At 38.5% G+C, this 21,298-nt stretch overlaps 1 protein-coding gene across 2 annotated transcripts in view; it reads left to right on the plus strand.

The window, feature by feature from the left end:
• The window catches only part of lrfn5a (leucine rich repeat and fibronectin type III domain containing 5a), a 123,309-nt gene that overhangs the window by 24,023 nt on the left and 77,988 nt on the right, over positions 1-21,298 (plus strand). Inside the window, exon 2 of one of the 2 annotated variants that reach the window (XM_029461045.1) lies at positions 3,305-3,360. The exons of the other annotated variant lie outside the window; for it this stretch is intronic. The gene's annotated coding sequence lies outside the window, so the exon portion shown is untranslated. The remainder of the gene's footprint in view (positions 1-3,304; positions 3,361-21,298) is intronic. 2 annotated transcript variants of the gene reach the window in all.

Genomic DNA, 21,298 nt, shown 5'->3' on the forward strand with positions numbered 1-21,298 from the left:
CACAACTCACTTTTCACATTGACAGGTGCTCTTTTATTTATTGCACCTGACGCACACACACATGCGCACACACCTACAGAGCAGAAGAAAGGATAGGAGAGAACTGAATAGAAACCGTATCTGAAAATTAAACAAAGAAAATCCTTAATCTGAAAACGTATTTACAAAACATTATACGTATCAAATGTGATATTATTCGAAAATGGAATAATTCAGAAATTATGTGAAGCTGCTACTAGACGGAGATAGCAGTTAAAAGTTGTCCTCTGAAAGTCTGGTGATAAAATAAAATGAAACAAATATGTTTACAGCAAATAGCCAATTTAGCTCCGCCGTTATATTGGCGCTCGCCATAGTGTTATGGGCTCGCATCTCAATCAGTTCAATGTGCCATATCAGCACATGTTGCTAAAAGCCTGCACATTTGTGAACTTTGGTTAGCCATTACGTTCATCAATCTACATAGTGCATTGGATGCGTGCACCGGACTGTGACCTGCGGACCGTGACCTCCGTACCGTGGCGAATACACAAACCGCTCCGGACCAACTCTAAGGGAACAATTATTCTGAAAATCGGCATCAAGGACACAAACTGTAGGCAGTAAAAATACTTCTAAAAGTAATTATTAAACGCAATACTATTAGTAAGCTTCTTCTTTCTTACTCCAGTTGATGCTTTTGATATAAAACGCTGTGTGTGAGTGAGAGAGAGAGAGACAGACAGAATATAATACATCAGTATTCAGGACAGAGGTTTCAGGAAGTAGCAAACTATAATGATCTCTCATCTTCAATGATACACACTCATACACACACGGTATTGTTTTCAAGTGTTGTGGTGAATACTGATAAAAATGGTAATTTGAGAAGCTCTCTCACATGCACAGAGATACACACATTTACTCAGGTACACCACACACTCACTTAGACATGCTCTACAAAAAGCTAAATACTAAAACTCACACTTTAATATGCTTTCATGCCATGGGTTCTACATAATATTCACCCATTTTTGCAAGCACATTCACCCAGACACAAACACACATTCACTCGCATGCAGAATTCACACTTTGGATTTTTCTCTGGGGTCTGACAGAGACGTTTGTACATAAAGAACAAAATAACTTGATGCAGTAACAGTAGGATGTTTTTGGAAATATGGCGTGACTGTGTTGGTTGCCTCGAGTCTCTTCACGGTGTGTGTGAGCGTGAACGTGTGTGTAAATTGAGTGAAAGTGGAGGAATCTGGAATGAGTTTAACTTCATTCAACCACACAAATGCTGCACATATACACACATACACACTATCCCTAGTGCTTTAAAAGAAAACGGGGGGAGAACAAAGAGCCTCCTTGAAGAATAGACATGAATTATTCACTCCATCAGATAAGAGGACGAAGTGGGAATGCGAGAGGGAGAAATGGAGAGAAAGTGATGGAGATGGAGCGTGGGTGATATAAAGAAAGAGACGGACAGATGGATTGACAAGGACAGTAGGGTATGATATTGTATTAGCAGTAATGATGACACAGAAGGTCCTCAAGAGATTCTAGATAAAAGAACAAATCATGCAATCATCTACTACCAAACTATGTCTGAAAATCTATAAGGTGTAAAAATATTAAATAAAACAAAATTAATAAATAAAACAACTCCTTCAATTTTGAAATACATGGCATTACATCTCTGTGCCCAGGTGCTTTGGAAATCAGGTGTTTTTATTCTGACTAAAGGGGTGTTTTGGCTACTTGACGGAAAGTATTTATCCTGTGAAAATCCAGCAGCGGCTTAGCTGCAGCATCTGTGCTGCTTTCCACCCAGATACACTTTATCAGATCCAAGCAAGGTGCCTCTTTTGTATGCTACTAGTAATACAGTGATGCTGTAGTACTTCAGTAACAACAGACAATCTAGATGCTTTATCCAATATGAGGTAAAAATTGTAACTTCAGGTGCTTTAGCCGCTGCGGTAATCTGTGTTGCAGTTCTGTACCCATTGACTGGACCTGTAGCAAATCCAGTGGCAGGAAGTAACGAAGTACATTCGTTTAAGTACTAATGTGTTGTTGCTACTTTTACATAAGTAAAGGTTCTGAATATTTCTTCCACTTCTAGCTACACAATACAGTGTACTCAGCCTGAATGGAAGGATAGCATTCATTCTTTCATCCAACCTTTATTTATACTCGATAATTGAAGGACTTCCCTCATTTACAATGACAGTCAATTACAAAAACCAAGAAAAGGAAAGCAAAATAACAATACGATATACAAACAGAGAAGAGGCAATACCATTATAGAAATGATAAATTACATTAAAATTGTTTTATAAGTGAAAAGATACATTTTCAAGATGTAAAATGTAATACAGTATGTAAAAAAGATCATCATTAAACCCAGCTGAGTGACAAAGCAAATCTGAGAAGTAATGCAGTAGTTTTCTTGTATGGGCTTTATAGGTAACAAGATACCAGTGAGTGTCATCTCTCTCTTGGAGAGAAGACCACTAAACCCTATCATATAAAGTACAATAGTGTTTACCATAGACACCATTGGAAATAAATCTCAAGGCAGAGCGATGGTCTCAGACAAAAGACGTGGGGAAAATGTAAAGTCAATTTATCAAGAAGCACTATATGTGTGTACTGTTGTGTATTTTTACACAGTAGACTGCTTGTATTGTGTACCTTGTCATAGCAAAGATGTTTGAGTTTTATCACAGACAATGTTTTTGCTGATTTCTTTGGTGTTTCTTGACCTTGCCTTTCTATAACTTACATAACGGAATGCTTTTGAACTGAAAGTGTTGCTATCCTGCTCTCTAAACTGTAAACTGTATCTTTTTGAAGAGAAACTGAAGGTGTATTATCTCTAAGTACTGTGCAAGATGCACCTTTATTCAAGGAAACATAAGGTGCTTTACCTAGGCTACGTTTTTTTTAGAAAATAAATGGTAGTCCTGTAGTACCACTTGTAGCAATTACCAGGACTAAGACAGAGACAAAAGGAATTAGATTAAAGAAATTACAGGACAAAATACTGCAGGGACAGTTTTGCAATCTCACTCTTTTTTCAATTGCACAGATAAGAACGAGAGACAGTAACATAGGCCCAAAAAAGTAAGGGAAACAAAATACTGGCGTATTCGCAGAGCCAGATGGAATTTCATAATTTATGCAATAGTCCAGGGGAAGAGAGAGAAAGGTAGGGAGGTAAAGTGAGAGTGCATAAGAGAAAAGCTTGTAAAAAGTTTATTGTCAGGTTTCCTAATCTTCTTCCTCCATTTCATCCCTCAATCATCAGCTCCACAGCCGGCAGCCAGTCACTTGGGGAGGCGGGCCCTACAGAACTACAATGAGGTAATTTGCATTCACTTAAACCATTTCTGTCCCTTGTTACAGTCAACCTTATTCCAGCTGGTTTGACAAAAAACGGAAGTGTGGCATCGAGTAACAGAACATGGTTTATATTAATTGTGAGTAGCCTTTGGAGTCAAAAATTATGGATTGGGAAATTGCACGAGTGATTTGCTTGGTCCCTGTTGAGAACCATAAAAGGACAAAGAGGTTCCACATGAGCTTTTTAAATATGTTGTTCATCAGGGAATCACATTCAGTTAACTCTCCCAGATACCTGTCACACTTTATCACCATGTGAGATTTAAAAATATAGATACAATATTTATTTTAGATCATATCATATTGACATATATACTTTATCGATCAATCACATCTTATTGTTAGAACTACATCTTCTCAAGACAATCGCTGCTGAATGTTTGCAGTTAAAAAGTTGAAATAATGAAGCATTTCAAAGGTGTAGTTAAAGTGACAGTGGAAATACAACTAGTGAAAGACATTGAAGTAGAAGTGCTGACAGAAGTTGAAGGGAAAGTGCTGAAGAGTTCAAATGGTCAAAGTGTTAATGTGAGCTGGCAGTGTCAGTTTGGGTGTAAGCACTAAAGTTGAAGTAAGTTGTGTATAAACAGTGGAAGTTGTGTGACTCAGTACAGAGTTTAAATGTCAGTTGACATGCAAAAGCTGAAAGCAGTTGATTTGTCATTTGAAGAGTAACAGATGAGCGCAGTTGAAATGTGAGTTTAACGACACCTTACAGAGGGATAGGATACATCAGGCTTTGACTGCACAGGCAATACCTGTTAGTGGAACAAACTGGCCTTATGTTAGATACTGGCTCACATCGTTCTTCACTACAAACATCTTGAATATGCCTATTTATTAGATTACATTTGATTGAATAATTCAACAACACCACATTAATCAAGTTGTGCAGAACAGACATATTCAAAATGTACACTATAGTATATATGAGGATTTTAAAACAACGGAGGCTCCAAACCACCCAACCAATACGGACCTTTAACCTTGACAAAGGCTGCACATACCAGATCCACTCCGTTCTACCCTTTCACAATAAATGCCCTGGACACATACACTCAATAATACAGCTTACAGTATCTTATGCTATACAACACTTTACATCAGACAGATGCTGCTCTGGGTCAGTAGGATCCTAGTAGTTGGTTTTTCCGCATGTGCAAATCTATTCAAACCCTTTATTGAACAAGTGTTGCAACTTATGCCAATTCTCAATGCTGCCGTTATGAATAGCTCTGATGCAAAATATTCACAGGCTACTTTTTTGCATGTTTGTGCCTTTTATTCGTCACTCGTGTGTAAAGGCCTTTAGATTCAATTAGAGTTTTAGTGCCTCATAATCTCAACCTCTTATTTATTTCCCACGATATGTTTTTATAGACTTTGAACAGCATAGCAGATATCAGCGACTTTAAACCAACACAATCGGAATCTAAACCCCTTGACACCAATTAATAGACATTTTATGGTCTAAATGTCTGATGTTTTCTTTTCTAGCTGATTGGATACAATGGTGATGATTCACCAACATGTGGCCATTTGTTTCAGCTGGAGCCCACAGGAAAGGTCCTGACTGAATAATGTGACTGCATTTCTAATTTGTCTCCAAACCTGCAGGAGAGGCCAGCTACTTGTTATATGTTAGCAGCTGTTCCCCCAGAATGACAAGAACCCAATGCAACACAGACACCTGGTCACACACACGCACGCACGCACGCACGCACGCACGCACACACACACACACACACACACACACAGGGCTGCCAGATGCTTTCCAGACAAGGTAATTGAGAGGAGGAATGGATGGACAAAAGAACAGAGAACAACAAGGTGAAAACAGAGAACAGAAAGTCTAAAAGAGAACAAAGATTCTTGTTAAGTCACAAGGGAAGGGAGGAGTGAGGTACGAATGTCAAGAGGAGAGGAATAACAAGAAAGTCATATTGGGAAAGTGTGAAAGGATTAAAGAAAGGGTGGAGTGAGGGAGGAGAGGAAGTGGAGAGATAGTCACATGCAACGGGTCGGATGGATGGAGAGATGGATTAAGGAGGAGGAGCTGCACAGGAGAGGTGGAATTAAACAGTGTGCCACATCACTCAGGAAGAGGAGAAGCGGACAAAAAGGGACAATGTAGAGCGAGGAGGGGGGAGAGAGAAGAAGGACTTCAGGAACAACACAAAAGAAGAGAAAGGAGAATGGGAAGTGGGTAGAGGAGAGAGAATATTCAAAATGTGTTTTGGCAGAATACTGTAAAATTACTTTTGTTGAAAGCACATTTACCAGCAAGAAAATATATTAAATTTCTTGCCAAGAGGTAGATGAGAAGAGTAATACCACTGTCAAGCTAGTCACCAAGAAAATAGTAACAGTATATAACAACCCGTAAAACGACAACAACACATTTTTTTACTTGAAGTAGCTAGGCTAGCTGTTTCCCACTGCTGCCAGGCTATAGGCTAAACTAAACTTATTATTTATTGGCTTTAGTTACTTTTACAGACACAGATTAATATCAATCTCTAACTCTCGGTAAGAAAGCCAATAACTGCATTTCCCGTAATGTCAAACAATTCCTTTAACTTACCCTACACGCTCCACTCACTTGTGCATCCTCACTAGATGAAATACTTTTTTCCCTGCACTTTGTGGTTGACCACATTCATTCTGAACGAGTTGAAATCAAACAATCATTTCATTTGGTCGGGTTGTTTTTTCTTTTTTAATATCAGAGTTTTCTGCTTCTTTAATACGCTGGCATGGCAACTGAAGTTTTGTTCTGCTGGTTGATCTCACTATTTGTCAGAAGTTTTATTAAAACAAAAAAAAAGTTGGCACCTAGTCACATGCGGTTTGATTGCTTCATTTGCCTTTGCCAAATAACTTTGTCTTCTCCCTCCTTTTCTTTCCTTACTCCCTATATCTCTCCGTGGAAATATCTCTCATCGTTTCTCTCTCATCTCATTTACTGTTGGATTTGTAATACTCAACACTACAATGTCATATTTGTCTCAATTCCAAAGACATTAAGCACACACCCACACACACGCACGCACACACCCGCACTCACACACGCACACACCCGCACTCACACACGCACACACACGCACTCACACACGCATGCTTTCTAGTGGCTGATAACAATCAAACAAATTCATTAAACTTTTTACGCATCCAGTGGACCTGAAAATGCTCAACTTTGAACAACAAATCAATGTTAAACTCTTCCGGAGGAGAGCTAGTTAATGTTAGCTGTTCTTAGCAGCCGGTCAGCAGCACAGTGCTGCTTGGTTAAATAACGGAGCTAACAGCTAATATGAACAGAGGTTCCATTTAGTTAAATTATGATGCAATTAAGCTATATACAGTAAAAAGGAGTGTTGGGCGAAGGTAAATTCTAAAGCTCTGTTTTGAGAAGCTTGAATAAATACAGTAATATCAAATAGATAGAGGGGATTAACCATTTAACTTCCCGACATTAGATCAAAGCAGCTTTAAATGCTAAATTAAAACTACTAATGTAATTTAGTTTTTTTTATCAAAGCAAGTGTTGAAATAAAAATACAACAATTTATGTCCTAATCATTCGTTTTTATTATGCAAATAACCACCATAGATAACAATAACAAAGTAAAATGATAACATTTAGAATTTTTGATGGTTTACACTGAATTTGGGAAGATTAAATTATCTATTTAATAAGTTAGTCTGGAGCCTTGTATACCAGCTGTTATAACAGAACAAAACAACAACAAAACAGTCTTTATCGACCAACAATTGGTATTAGCGTCAAAAAACAACAACACCATTGTGGCATCTCTACTTTCAGTATAGATCTTTCACTCAGATGGGACTGAGAGAGCATCAGAAATACTGAAGCAAACAGAGTGAGTGATGCCAATGAATGCCTGAGGCCTGACTGTGACTGCTTTCATTCATACTTCCAACACGCACACACATATAAACACATTCACGCACAAGGCAATTTGTTACCTCCCTTGTTAGAATGAATTATTAAATGTGCCGACGTCTGGTAATTTATTATGATTTTGGGGGAGATCTGATAGAAAACAATAAATTGCCTTTCCACAATTCCCATGGTTAAGTCTGAATACATTTCACACACACACACACACACACACACACACACACACACACACACACACACACACCACACACCACACACACACACACACACACACACACACACACACACACACACACACACACACGCATTTGATAGGTCTCATTCTTGGCAGTGAGCCCCGTCTCTGTGTTCCTTGACAAACCAGGGGCATAATGGATCCCACCATAACGTCAGCACACACACAGACACTCACACACAGGGGAAAACACACAACTGCGGAGGCATAATTGAGATGTTTCAACATGAGACAGAGGGAATCAGCGCACGGTAGAACATAATGCAAATGATGACAAACAAACAAATCATAAACACACAAGCGACACAACCAGACAGAGAACAAGGCCTAACCATTAGTTTCCTTGATGAAGAGATGGGAACTTAACTTTCAGAGGATTTTAGGGATTATAACCATGGGAACATTTCTGTTGGATATATTACAGATTTTTACTATTTCTCAGCACTTATTAAAACATTTTCTTTAAATTAGAAAATGACTTTTCTGACATTTAACCAATGTAATGTGACCATTTTTTGTGTGTTTTTCTCCCCTATATATTTTCCATCCCTGCATCCTTGCAGTACAATTAAACAATAATAAAAGGGGCACGTCACCAATCTTACGCCTGAATATCTGTTTATTGTCATGGGAAGTCATTCTCAGACTGAGAAAACATTAATTCTGGAGGAGCTTTGTCAAGATTGAGAAAATAACTAGCTTCTAACTGCCTACTTCCATGTGCCTACCCTGCGTCCTCTGATACTACTGCTGACTGAAAAGTCCTAGAGTCAGATAATATGAGCCACAGCCTGTTAACGGCAGCTCTCCTCTTACTGATCTATGCACTTGGTATTAGATATCTTGTGTGGCTAAGATGAAAGTCCCCAAGGGTTTGTTTAATTTATTAGCTAGAGAAACAGTTCAGAACCTTTAAGAAATAATTACACAAATACCTTACGTTTTACTACCATCAAAAATACCACAACTGTACTTTAAATCTAAATTATTTGTTTTATTCAGGTTTAAGCAAGACATACAGCTCAAATTGATTATAAAATACACATCTAATTTGTATAATGATTATATATATATATATAGAGAGAGAGGGAGAGGGCTGCTCGCCGTGCAATCCTTCCGTCCTGCTGGGTGTTGTCCTTGAGGCAACTCACGACACTTTCAAGGGTCCCTGAGCTCCGTCAGATTCAAACATAATTTTTCAGGATGATCCTGGAAAACTCAAAAGGTTAGAGTAGCAATCTAAAGTGGTTTGGCTGTTGCTATTTCCTTATGCTTGCTTCGATCCGTCTTTTAGCAACTCGGATGCTTCTTTTAAGTCCTCTCTCTGATTGTAGGGAAGCTCACGTCTCCGTTCTCCGTGGATGGCAATAAGGAATAACCCTGTCTATGAGAGTCCTCTCCTTATTATATCATTAGACTGTCCTCACATCTCTTTGTTATTATTTGGGAAGTCATGTATTTACCCTCGAGCTGTCAGATCTTAATCTGGGCCTTGTTAAGAAAAGCTACGTTTTGCCTTCAGATGATTCCTGTGCCTTATCAGAATGACTTTTGCTGGTTACCCCTAGGTTTACTGCTTTAGGGGGGTGCTGTCTGGGGCGGCGGATTCTATTTCGTTCCCTCCTCTCCTTTCCTCTGCTCTGTCTCTGACTAGGTGTGTATGCGCGTGTGTGTCGCCCTTCACAAAACAGAGGAGAGAATGTGAATGTGCAAAGCAGCGCAGTAAACACTGAAATGTGCACATAAATTAGATAAATAACATAAGCATTAGTTTATTTAATAAAAGATCACCTGTTCAATATGAAAAGTGATATATTGTATATATTATAAAGTGAAATTCTGAAAAAAACACCTTGAATTTCAGGGGGTGTGGGGCTCCATCCATTGGCGATGATTTTGACAGAAAACAATTGGTTATTATATGATTAGGGTTAGCAGCTAAAACACAGACTTGTCCTGTATGGACGTAATTCCTGAGCCATGTTGCATATCGTAACAGGCTCATTGTATTCTATTGGTGACCCAATTTTATCATCACATTTTCTGTCACGGTGCGGTTACAAGGAGGACCCAAGAGCAGTACACGCAACAGGGAGGTTGCAAACAAAAAGCGAGTTTTAATAAACAAAGTGGAATTCAATACAATTGTATAAAACAAAACTGAGGGAGCAGGCCAAGACAACAAAAAACAGGACAAACCAGGATGGCACAAGGGAATGACAGGGAACACGAGGGAACGCCAGGGAACTCCAGGGAACTCCAGGATCAACGCAGGGTTAAACACAGAAGGAACGACCACACCAGGAATCATAGGTGACAAACCGACAAGGAACAATGGGACTCACAGAAAAACTAAAAGCCAGGATCATGACATTTTCTGCCATTATGATACCATCAATAGAGGCCAGATTTCAGACAAGATGCCAGTGGACTATGAACGAAACAAACCGGGCCAAGTATCGGCTGAATAGTAACATGTTTTTTCCAGCCTTCCTTTCTCACTGGTCTGCAACTAGTTTGTCATTTGTCAAAAGAAGGTGTTTGCAGAGTTCAGTGTTCTTTTCCAGCAAAGTCGTGCCTCACATTTAGTCACAGTTACACACATTCATCCTGCAGATTTCTACCATCAGATACTGGGAGCTTTCCCATATACTTCTAATAAATGACACACTAATCTGCCATTTGAGGATCATCACAGCACTTATACACAGCAAGTATTGCTCTGGGGCTTTTTAACAGTAGATTTGTGCTGCCAATTAACTTTTTTTTAATTAACTCGGTATAAGAAATGTAGACCTGGTACACAAATTATTAGAGTAAAAACAACCCCTTTTTTTAATCCTCTAATATGTTTAAAGTCCTTATCCCTGGGTGTTCCCTGATCCTTATTTTGAGTTGTAGTGATTTAAGTCAACGCTACCCACAGATAAGGATAAATGGAGAGAAAGGAACTCAATAACACGGTGTGTATGTACAGTTGACAGGTGGTAGAGTTACAGGGTCATTACCACCATAATCACCCAGTAATGACAGAGAAAGAGAGAGTGGGGACTGTTTTGTTCCCACTTTCCCAGCGTGTCTCTACCTCTCTTCTCCATTTGACCTTTCAGCAATCAATCAGTCGCAGCAGATCCATCACTGATTGCAAACTGCGTGTGCACCTCTGTCTTTGTGTGGAATTATATAAAAATGGTTTGGCTGACGTGATTTTTGAGCTTTGTGTGAGTGACTGTTTGAACGTGTATGTGTTCGGGTCTGTATGTGATGAGTCTAGAGGAAAGTGGTTGTGACATGTGGCATGCTTGGTAGGCAGCAGCGTGACAGTATGTTACAGGGAAGCGGCGCACACACACACATTGAACAACCTGTCACTGTTGCATTAGAAGCTTTTAGCACTTCTTAGCAGAGCAGTCTTCCTTGAGACTGAAGAGACACACACACACACACACACACACACACACACACACACACACACACACACACACACACACACACTATATATATCAAATAATTAGCATTATTCTGAAGATTAACCGTCAAATGTCAAAAAGTGTCTATAATTGAAATGTTCTATAAAAATGTATTAATAAAAATGCAGCTAAAAAGACAGCGAAAACAGAGCTAAAAGAGAGTGAATATTAGATTCCAAATCAATGACAATATTGCTCCATAACTGCTGTTTGCCATATGAATTTAAATTATGATGATATCAATGTTGTCTTCACAACTTGGTTCTGCAGTTATTGTAGGTTTAAATATAAATGTGGCATAATCTTAATCATCACTGCAACCACGATCCAACAATTCCAATGTTCAGCCACAGATAGTTCTTAAGTCCTTTGTCCAACAACGGTCACGTGTATTGATTAACAGGTTAACTGAAAGTAGAGCAACTTATGTGGCTGTTAAACATAAGGATGTATCGGAGGTCATACATAGGCAATAACAGACTAATATCAAGCTGCTCATATTATTACAATTGTTTTATAGGAAAGATATGACAAAAAGAAATGAACTTTTACTAGAAACACCAATATTAGAAATAACCAAAACATATTTTAAATGCATACAATTCAGCCTAAAGAACACACTGTTTTCTAACCTCCATCATCGCCTCATGTGCAGCCCACCAAATGTTGGCCCTTTTATTCTGAAGACAGACTTCTTTAACTCGCTGCCTTAATGCATCCCATATCCTCCAACAAACACACACAAAAACAACCTGATGTGATCGTTAACATGTTTTCCAACTGCACATCCACTGCTGTTCCCCAGATTGGGTGTGAATGTTTGTGTGTGTCAAAATTGTGTAGGCGTGTGCATAAATGTTTCTCCATGTGGGAGAATGCTTGTCAGCAATGAGTGATTGTCTTTTCGCCCTGTGGAAAAAAAAGAGAAGGCCAGAGCGAGGAACCCAGTGTGTCTGTTTGTGCTTATTCGACAAGGGGCTGCACTCATGGATTAACACTGACAGTGGTTAGTTAAGAATCTGCACACTGACAAAGATAGACTGGGAACTCTTTGTTGAGAAAAGGAGAATATTTCTGAGAAATAGAAAGGGTGCTGTGTGAGTTCGCACTAGCTTATTTTTGTACATTCAGACGTAATTATTGAAGTTATTGTCAAGTGATTATTTAATTACATGCAATCATGATGCATGATTTTTACACAGCATAGTTAAAAATGAGCTTTTACTCTGGTTTTGTGTTACTGGGTTTGAAGGTGCAATGGGACTGGAAGTGTGTGTGTGCATTTGTGTGTGTGTGTGCAGCCGTGAAAGCCTGCACAAAATAGCAATTAGTTGTACACTGTAATGTGCATGAACTGAGCTCTCAATTAGAAGTAGTTCACTTAATTTATTATCCCCATAAAATGTACTGCAGGTGCAAGCACACTGTGGATGTGGGTGTGTGTGTTTGTAATTGTAATTGTGTGCTCATTTGTAACTTGTGTTACACACACACACTCACACACACACACACACACACACACACACACACACACACACACACACACACACACACACGCAAGGTTATGGTCCAGTTACTTAGTTTTTAACTTTGAGTACATCAGAAGGTGACATTGTTTTGGCAGAGAAGGGGAGTGTTTGCAGCTTGGGATGTTTGTGTGTGTGTGTGTGTGTGTGTGTGTGTGTGTGTGTGTGTGTGTGTGTGTGTGTGTGTGTGTGTGTGTGTCCTGTGGGCACAAAGCCATAACCAGTTGTTAAAATACATTTGACTTCTGTTGAGGTTTTCAAATGAAGCTTTGAATGTCTGTTGATAACGGTGCATGCTCCCTTTGTGTGTAAAAATGTTGTTTTTGAAAGGCTAATTGGAGCGAGCCACACAACACTATCTCAGCAGTGCAAAGGCCATGGATTTATTGAGAGATAGGCAGTGAAAGCGAGATAGGCGGTACATCTGCAATAGGGGATTGACGTTGGTGTTAAGTTCAAATATCAACAATCTTTCCCCAGAAAGAATTGGTAATAATAATGTTTTTTATGTTGGGTGTTAATGTATAATAAAAGGCAGAGAGGTTAGCAGATTTACTGAGCGTTTCTGTAATATCTTCATAAAATTAGAAGCAGAAGCAGACAAAGACTGAGAGCAGCATGATGAGTTTTGGCGACAAAAGTATTTGTGCTTCAGAGAGAAAAACAGGGACAAGTTGACCTATTTTAAAATGAAAGCAATCTGTCACTTGTGTATGATTTTTGCTGCTGCGTAAAGAAAGAAAGGCAGCCTTCATTTAAGGTACTTTGAGAATCACATTAAAGTGTAGCAATGATTACAGAACACCAAAATGGGATTTCGAACTCCTAATGATAAAAAAAAAAAACCCTGGTGCTCCAAAGGATGTTGCAGTGTCTTAAACCTGTGAATCCTTGAGATAACCTTGCTGAGGCTAACCGCCATATTTGACATTTTCTTGTCTAAATGCAAGGATGTTAAAATAAGCCCAGGTTTGTTTTCACATTTCATGATTGATCTTTTCTTACCCCTATCATTAACGGCAAAAATATCCTGAGTCTAAATATTTGGTAAGCATCTCACTTTGTGGACTTTAAATACATTTTCTCCAGACTCATGCTTTGTTTCCTGACTTATCGCCGAGTAAGTTCAGGGACGTGCTCCAGCTCCACAATGACCCCAAATAAGAACGCGAGGATTAAGAAAATGGATTCATGAAAACTATAGACATTTACTGTTAGCACTAGCGATGACATGAGAACAAGTTCTTCGGTAACAAAGTGGATACTAAAATTATCAAAACACTGACACAGGTACCGCAGTGCCCTGTAGTACCGTCAGGGCTCGAGGCGAACGGCGTCCTGTGGACGATAGAAAGTGTGTTTGGGATTCAGTAAACTCACTATCAACACGTTCAGGGGATGCACACTCTTTATTCCGTGATGAAGTTACATATCGGTGTTGAAATTGGCAAAAGGAAACCAAGTTAATGTTAGCTGTTAGCTGTTAGCTGTTAGCAGGCGAGGGAGTGAGGTGCCATAGCTCTATTCAGTAAAATTATACTGGTTGAAGGTAAATTATAATGTTATCATGATGTGTTCAAATGTAGTCTCATAAAATTAACATTTTGGCCAGACACTTAAATAAATACAGAGGTTTGAAGAAAATGTTTCACATTAATATAAAATATATATTAGAGAGGGAATTATGACCTGTTTAACCAGTACATGTGATTTATTGTTTTCTTGGTATGGAATTGGTATCGAGAATCGTGTGATTTCACTGGTATTGGTATCGACTACTGAATTTCTGATATCATGACATCAAAGCACGTATCGAGGACTTTAGCCAGATTAAACCAGATCATACCATATGTCTCCAGATTTTACAATTAACTTTTATTTCAGTTTCTCTTTGATCCATCCTATTGGATTCTTACAAACTCCTGCACACATGATACTGACTTGAAACACATCCTCACACTTGTTCTCATCCAAAAATATCTTCATTCTTCTTCATTTGTTCGACCTAGTACAGTGTGTGGTGCTTGCTTCCTGTCCCTGTTCCCTTTCTGCGCTCAACTTTTCTTTGTTTTTAGATATGTTTCCAAAGGTATATTTCTTTCTGTTTTAGTGTTATATTAACTGAGGGCAAACTGCATTTACATATTGCCCCCGTCACCTCTAGAGATTTCTTAGGTGTATTTTGTTACAGCATGTTGGTTGGAGTAACTGTTGCATGGTAATGCCAGAAACAAAGCATATAGAACAATAAGATAACTAAATGTAGTGCTAACCATCAGCTTCACATGGAAGGACTTCTCTTAGATAGATAGATAGATAGATAGATAGATAGATAGATAGATAGATAGATAGATAGATAGATAGATAGATAGATAGATAGATAGATAGATAGATAGATAGATAGATAGATAGATAGATAGATAGATAGATACTTTATTCATCCGGAGGGAAATGTAGGTAATTTTTCACCCGACAAGAACAATGCAGAGAAAGGTTGGGAAAGTTTTGTATCACAGAGATGGAAAACAAACTGACACCAGCGACAAAATGCAAAGGCAAACGTAATGTCAGCAAAACAAAGAGATACACGGAGAGAGGACAGCAGTAAAAGTTACGAGTGGAATGCCTTTTAAACAGAGGCGCAGTCACTGTCACCCTCGCAAGCCTTCAGTGTCCACCTCGCTGACAGCGGCAGACTGAGGGAACCAGGGAGTGAGCAAGGTAGAGCAAGTGTAATGTCATCTCGGAAAGTGAGAGAGGTAAAGGCTACGACCTGTGTATCGCTCACACTGCCTGACACAATGACTGTTAACAATGTAATTACATCACTGTCTGGCAGACAGCCCAGCTCTGCCTTACCCAATATAATACAACCAGCTTGGTAAAAGTAAAGTCTTACAGGAGAAATACTGAAAAGACACAGGCAGAAATCCCAGCACTGCCTAAACTAATATGCTGCAGAACAAGATGTCTTGCTGTTCTGTGCCGTCCTGATATATTTGAAAGTTTATATAGTTTGTGAATTGGTTCAGGAGATATTCTGGTTCCTAAGAACTAAAGGTGACACACTATAGGTGGACAAGGTAAACAGTTCCACTAATACACATACATTTTCCCCAGTTCATTACATACATTTAGACAATTTGTTTTGTATTACAAGTTTTCTTAAATATGCAAATGAGGCATTAACCTTTTAAATATGTGCTAATTTGAATACATTAACAGAACAGAAATGTGAACATTGGATTAAGCCAGGTTCTAAAGTATTTATTTTATTTTGTGGACATGTTACAGGCAAAGGTTTTTACAGAGGGAGTTTTGGATATCTCTCCATAAAAATATATATTTTTGCCACGTTTTTAGGAATAACATGTGATATAAATCAGGCTCTGAATGATATATGAGCAAACCCCTCTTTAAATACCTTCAGAATACAGATAATGAAACTGGAACGTTTGGTGTATGTAAAAGCTACTCAAATGGAGATTTCTGGCTTAAAGTATGAGATAAAAAAACTACATTTGAGAAAACTTTGTTTTTCTTTGGGGTGTGTCACCAACAACATATTATATTATTAAAACAGAATTAAAACAATACAACCGGTACATATAACATCAAGGTATGGCAAGTGGATGAATTATCATGTGAGGTTATTTTCCAAAACGCAAACGTTCCACATAAACAGTGTCCACAAGTCAGGTGCACAATAATTATTATAATTCAGGACGTGACATGAGGTCTTTAGCATTTGATAACTATGAATTTCTACTGATATATACTAATTCATGATTTAGTATGTCGACCACCGATGTTTACATCGCCGCTACCGGAAACACCCGACGGCGTGTTCTGACGTCACAAGTAGAACACAGTCCACCAGTTGAATACACAGACAGCACGACAGACGTGGCGATGTCGGACTCTGGCTCGGATATTTCGACAGAATCGAGTGACAGTGAGTCGTCAATAGACTCGTTGCACCTTCAAGAAGAGGAGTTTATTGAAGAGGATGCCGCTGTCGTGGATTTAGATCATGTGGGCGAGTTTAACGTGGTGGAAACAGAGCAGCTCGAGACACAGTATTCAAGGTGGAGACACAGACGGGAGCGGACATGTGGATGATGGTGATTGTGATCCTGGATTTGGCGGAGATCCTGTGCGACAACAGAACACAGACAGGTATATACATTTGACTATAGTTCATAGAACTTCCCAATAAATAGCGAATACATCATAATAAAACGTAACATTATCCTCGATCGGAAATAGATCGCAAGCTATCCTATATCGAGTCCATAGCTTGGTTTCCTTGAATTGTTATGAACCGACTAATTTCTCGATCGCTAAATATTCAATTATTTCTCTACTTGGACACATCGACTTCTGTAAAGCTTGATAACTTGATAACTTGATTCTTTCTCGAAGTTTCTGCAGTTGAGGTTCTATCGTTGTGTCTGATGTCAAACGTCATATATTACGAGCTGTATATAAAGCATTAGCTATTAGCTAACAAACAGACCGGAGGACAGCGCTGGTTTATAAAGTATAGTCTGAATACTGACCGTCTCAAGGCTGCCTATAGTAGCCGGAACACTTACCAGATGTTCATGGAAGTTACGACTTACGTGAAACGTGTAACAAGTTGCTACTAGGTAGATCCGACCTCCGTACGACCATAACAGGCTTATGAGCTGCTTACGAGCCTGTTGTCAAACACAGGCATATAAATAGCATGACATTAAGATGACGTTAATATTGGCCTTTTCTCTGGATATTGCATATTGTGTACATGTCCTTACCACTCTTCCTTATATAATTAATAATGTATAATTAGGTGTACATGTGAAAACTGTACAATTATGGAAGCAATTGAAGAGCTGCTGCCAAGCAAAGGATGTCATGGAGGAATTCAATGAATATGAGGGACATGGTGCAAACACAACCTGCATAACAGATCACCCAGGATTCAAATCAAAGTGTCTGGATGTTTGGGTGTTGCAGACAGCCTACCAAAGGTATTCGAAGAGGGACAGACAACATGTCTTATTGTGTATGTATTATCTTGTATTTTACAGAATGTATCACTATGTGGCATACCGCCAGCTGGTGAGACTTGTTGGGGAATACTTGGTAAGAACCACAGAACGCCATCATGTGCCATTCAAAAGATCTGTGCTACGTTTCCATCTGACAACTACACGTCGTTCAAGTATCAGCACTTTATTAGAGTCAATAACAAAACACAATGTCAGTTCAGTGATTGAATCTGCTTCTATACAGCACAACAACATCCCTCTTGTTTGGTTCTTCCACCGACTGCTGAGTGGAGCTGGGACTTCGAAAGGTTCCTCATCAACATTGTCTTGGCACAAAGCATTGAGTCTCAGTCAAGAGCTCAGTCACATACTCTGCAAAAAAGATGTATTATAATCAAGCATTATATATAATGTATGTATGTATGTATGTATGTATGTATGTATGTATGTATGTATGTATGTATGTATGTATGTATGTATGTATATTATGATGCTGACCTTTGGAACAACCAACCTGGATTGGAACCATTGTTGTTAGCGGAAGTCATTTTTATGCTGTTATGATCGTGATTTATTACGAATACATCAATATTAAAAAATATATATGGCACATTTCACAATAGATATGCAACTTCCATCATATACCAAGCCCAATAACACTGACGAAATATCATTTCGTAGGCTCTTTAAATCATGCTAAATAAATGTTCACATTGAGCAGAGAGAAGATGAGGAATGGCCATGAGGTGTTGATCAACGATTAATCCATTTTAATTATCAATTATTCTGCCGATTATTTTCTAGATTATTATTTAGTCTATAAAATGTCAGAAAATAGTGACCCCCCTAGATCCAAGGCAACACTTTAAATGATTTATTTTGTCAGTCCCAAACCCAATTTTCACTTTTATATGATATAAACAGAAAAGCAGGGAATCTCCGTATTAGACGCTGAAATCAGCATTTTTATCAATTAATCGATTATCTGTCTGTCAATAAACTAATCGTTGGTCGAATAATTGTTGTCGCTCTTCATTTGAAAATTTTAGTTATTGACGCTTTCACATTCATGCGTCTTTATTACTCTCATATCATATCAAAGATGATACCATCTTCTCCGGGTTTATTTTTAACATCGTCAGATCAAACATGTGCTCTAGTCATTTTTTATTTTTAAAAGACTAATCCATGAAACTATTATGTGCATTTCACACACAATTCATTAAATTTTTTCCTGGATTCATCCAAACTTTCTCTTTTTTCAACACAACATCATTTCTGTCAAATGTTGTATTTGTACCATGTTGTTTATCCTGTACACACGACATCTATTGCACGTCTGTCCGTCCTGGGAGAGGGACGGACAGACGTGCAATAGATGTCGTGTGTACAGGATAAACAACATGGTACAAAGTCAGTCTCTCCCTGAGGTTTCTTCCATTTTTCCCCCTTTAATTATGGGGTTTCTTTTAGGAAGTTTTTCCTTGTGTGATGCGAGGGTCTAAGGACAGAGAGTGTCGTAACCTGTACAGTCTGTAAAACACACTGAGACAAATGTATAATTTGTGATATTGGGCTATATAAATACATTTGATTTGATTTGATTTGAATTCAGGAGGTAAAGTGTGATTTTGCAATGTTTTATTTTACTGGCTCACGCACCGTGCCGTGTGTAAAGGGAGAAAGTGTGTTTGGTTGCGTGCAGCAGCTTGGGTAAAAAAAAAAAGGTTGGCTATTATTCATATCGAGGGCCACTAACGTCATGGTAACCAGATGGTGGGTGTTTCAATCATGATCTTATATAATACACATATAGGTAGTGTGGGCATGCATTATTATGCAATTTAGCACATGGCTTAAAGAGTAATCTCTCAGAGAATGTGTCATACTGAGGTTTATGAAAGGCATGATGGGGGGTTTAAAGGTGGGTCACAGGTCAGAAGAAAAAAATATTTATTTATGCGAACAATCGACATTTAAAGCAGTTTAATGCTGGAGTATTATGCAAGAGGATAGGTAGAAAGCTTTAGCAGCTGGTGTCACACAAGAGTGTGAGATGAAGCTTAGAAGACAGGGAGTATCTCTTCTTCATAAAGTGTATCATATTCAAAAGAGGCACATATGATGCACCAGCGAGCATGTTCAAGCGTTTATATAATGCAGCTCCTTTTATATGTAACTTCAGCAATTCTGCACATTCTCTGGACACATGAATTATATACATGAATATGAAATTACTAACTTCACATGTGTGTGTGTGTGTGTGTGTGTGTGCACACTATATAAATAAACATACTGTATACAGCTGAAGGAGCAGATCAGAGCTCATACACTGCCAGTTCAGTGGGTTCAGATCCACCGGGGCAGCCATACTGAAAACATGTGCAGTGAACCAAATTCTACTCTTTACTGCTTTGTACACAGTATGTTGTGTATTCAATACCCGTTTCACGTAGAACTGCACAATATATCGGTTTATTTAAATTGTCGTTGCAATACTTGGATATTGTGATATTGTGTATATTAAGATATAATGAGTCACTTGTATGCAACTCATTTAGTTCAATCTCTTTGCAGAGATGCAGTGACTTAGAACTAATGTATAGCCACACTGTTTGTGTTTCCCCACAGGCTTGCAGTTGATATAGCATAATAAACATACGAGTTACATATGGATGTTAATTAGTTTAGAGGCCACCCACTCAGGCTGAACAGGCCACTGCTTTCACACTATAGGACCGTAAACATATTCCACCTAAAGCACAACTTCCATAAGCTGCTGCTAACTCCAGCTCCTGCTAGTAAACATAAACAAGTTGATCCCCTCTTCACACACATGTTCACAAATCTCAATCCAATTTTTCGAGATGATTATGACTAAATGAGCAAATTCTGGGGTGTATTTTTCCCTCCAAGTATCTTAATATGTATGCGGCCCCCTGGTTTATCAGGCGAGATGCAAATGTTTGTAAAAAAGCAGAAGCACTTTAACTGCTAATGAGACTTATGAGTATTGATACACGTCTCAAATGTTTGGAATGGATTTTGGCCGTATAGTCAAGCATTTACCAGCATTTTCTAACTAATGCCTAATAACTCTGCTTATGAATCACATAATTGAGTTAAAATGAAAGCAACTGAGGAATGGACTGCTCAGCTGTTGGATCACATCAGCAATCAAAAGCACATTACTTACACTGTTGTTTCCATTAGGCTGTGTGTGTGTGTGTGTGTGTGTGTGTCTGTGTGTGTGTGTGTGTGTGTGTGTGTGGCCTGTTTTTTAATTTATTTTAAAAAACCTTTTAATTATCATTATGAAATATGACCGCATCAGGAAGAATATTGTCTTCTGAATAAATGGTCATTTTGCCAAAACAATTAAGTAACAACAACACAAATGAATAGAGACTTTAGTAAAGACGGCACATTATGACTGAGCTGATCAGGAACATGACTTGTGTTGGTCAACTGATCAGACAAAGTAGGACTGAGCTTGTTGCAGAATAGCTCAGCTGTTCCGAAAGATCACTGCCCGTCGTTTTCAATAAGATTATTATTTCAAGTGTATGGACCAATATCCAAAATTGGCTAAAGCCACTCAACATTCAGTTTAAATGTACACCTTTAAACATGTTGGGGGTTCTGGAAATTCAATACACATATTATGTTATTTGTATTTAGCTTAATCAAGAACTAAGAGTGGGACT

This window comes from Cottoperca gobio, chromosome 22 (assembly GCF_900634415.1).
Source record: "Cottoperca gobio chromosome 22, fCotGob3.1, whole genome shotgun sequence".
In the NCBI taxonomy this organism is placed as follows: Eukaryota; Metazoa; Chordata; class Actinopteri; order Perciformes; family Bovichtidae; genus Cottoperca; species Cottoperca gobio.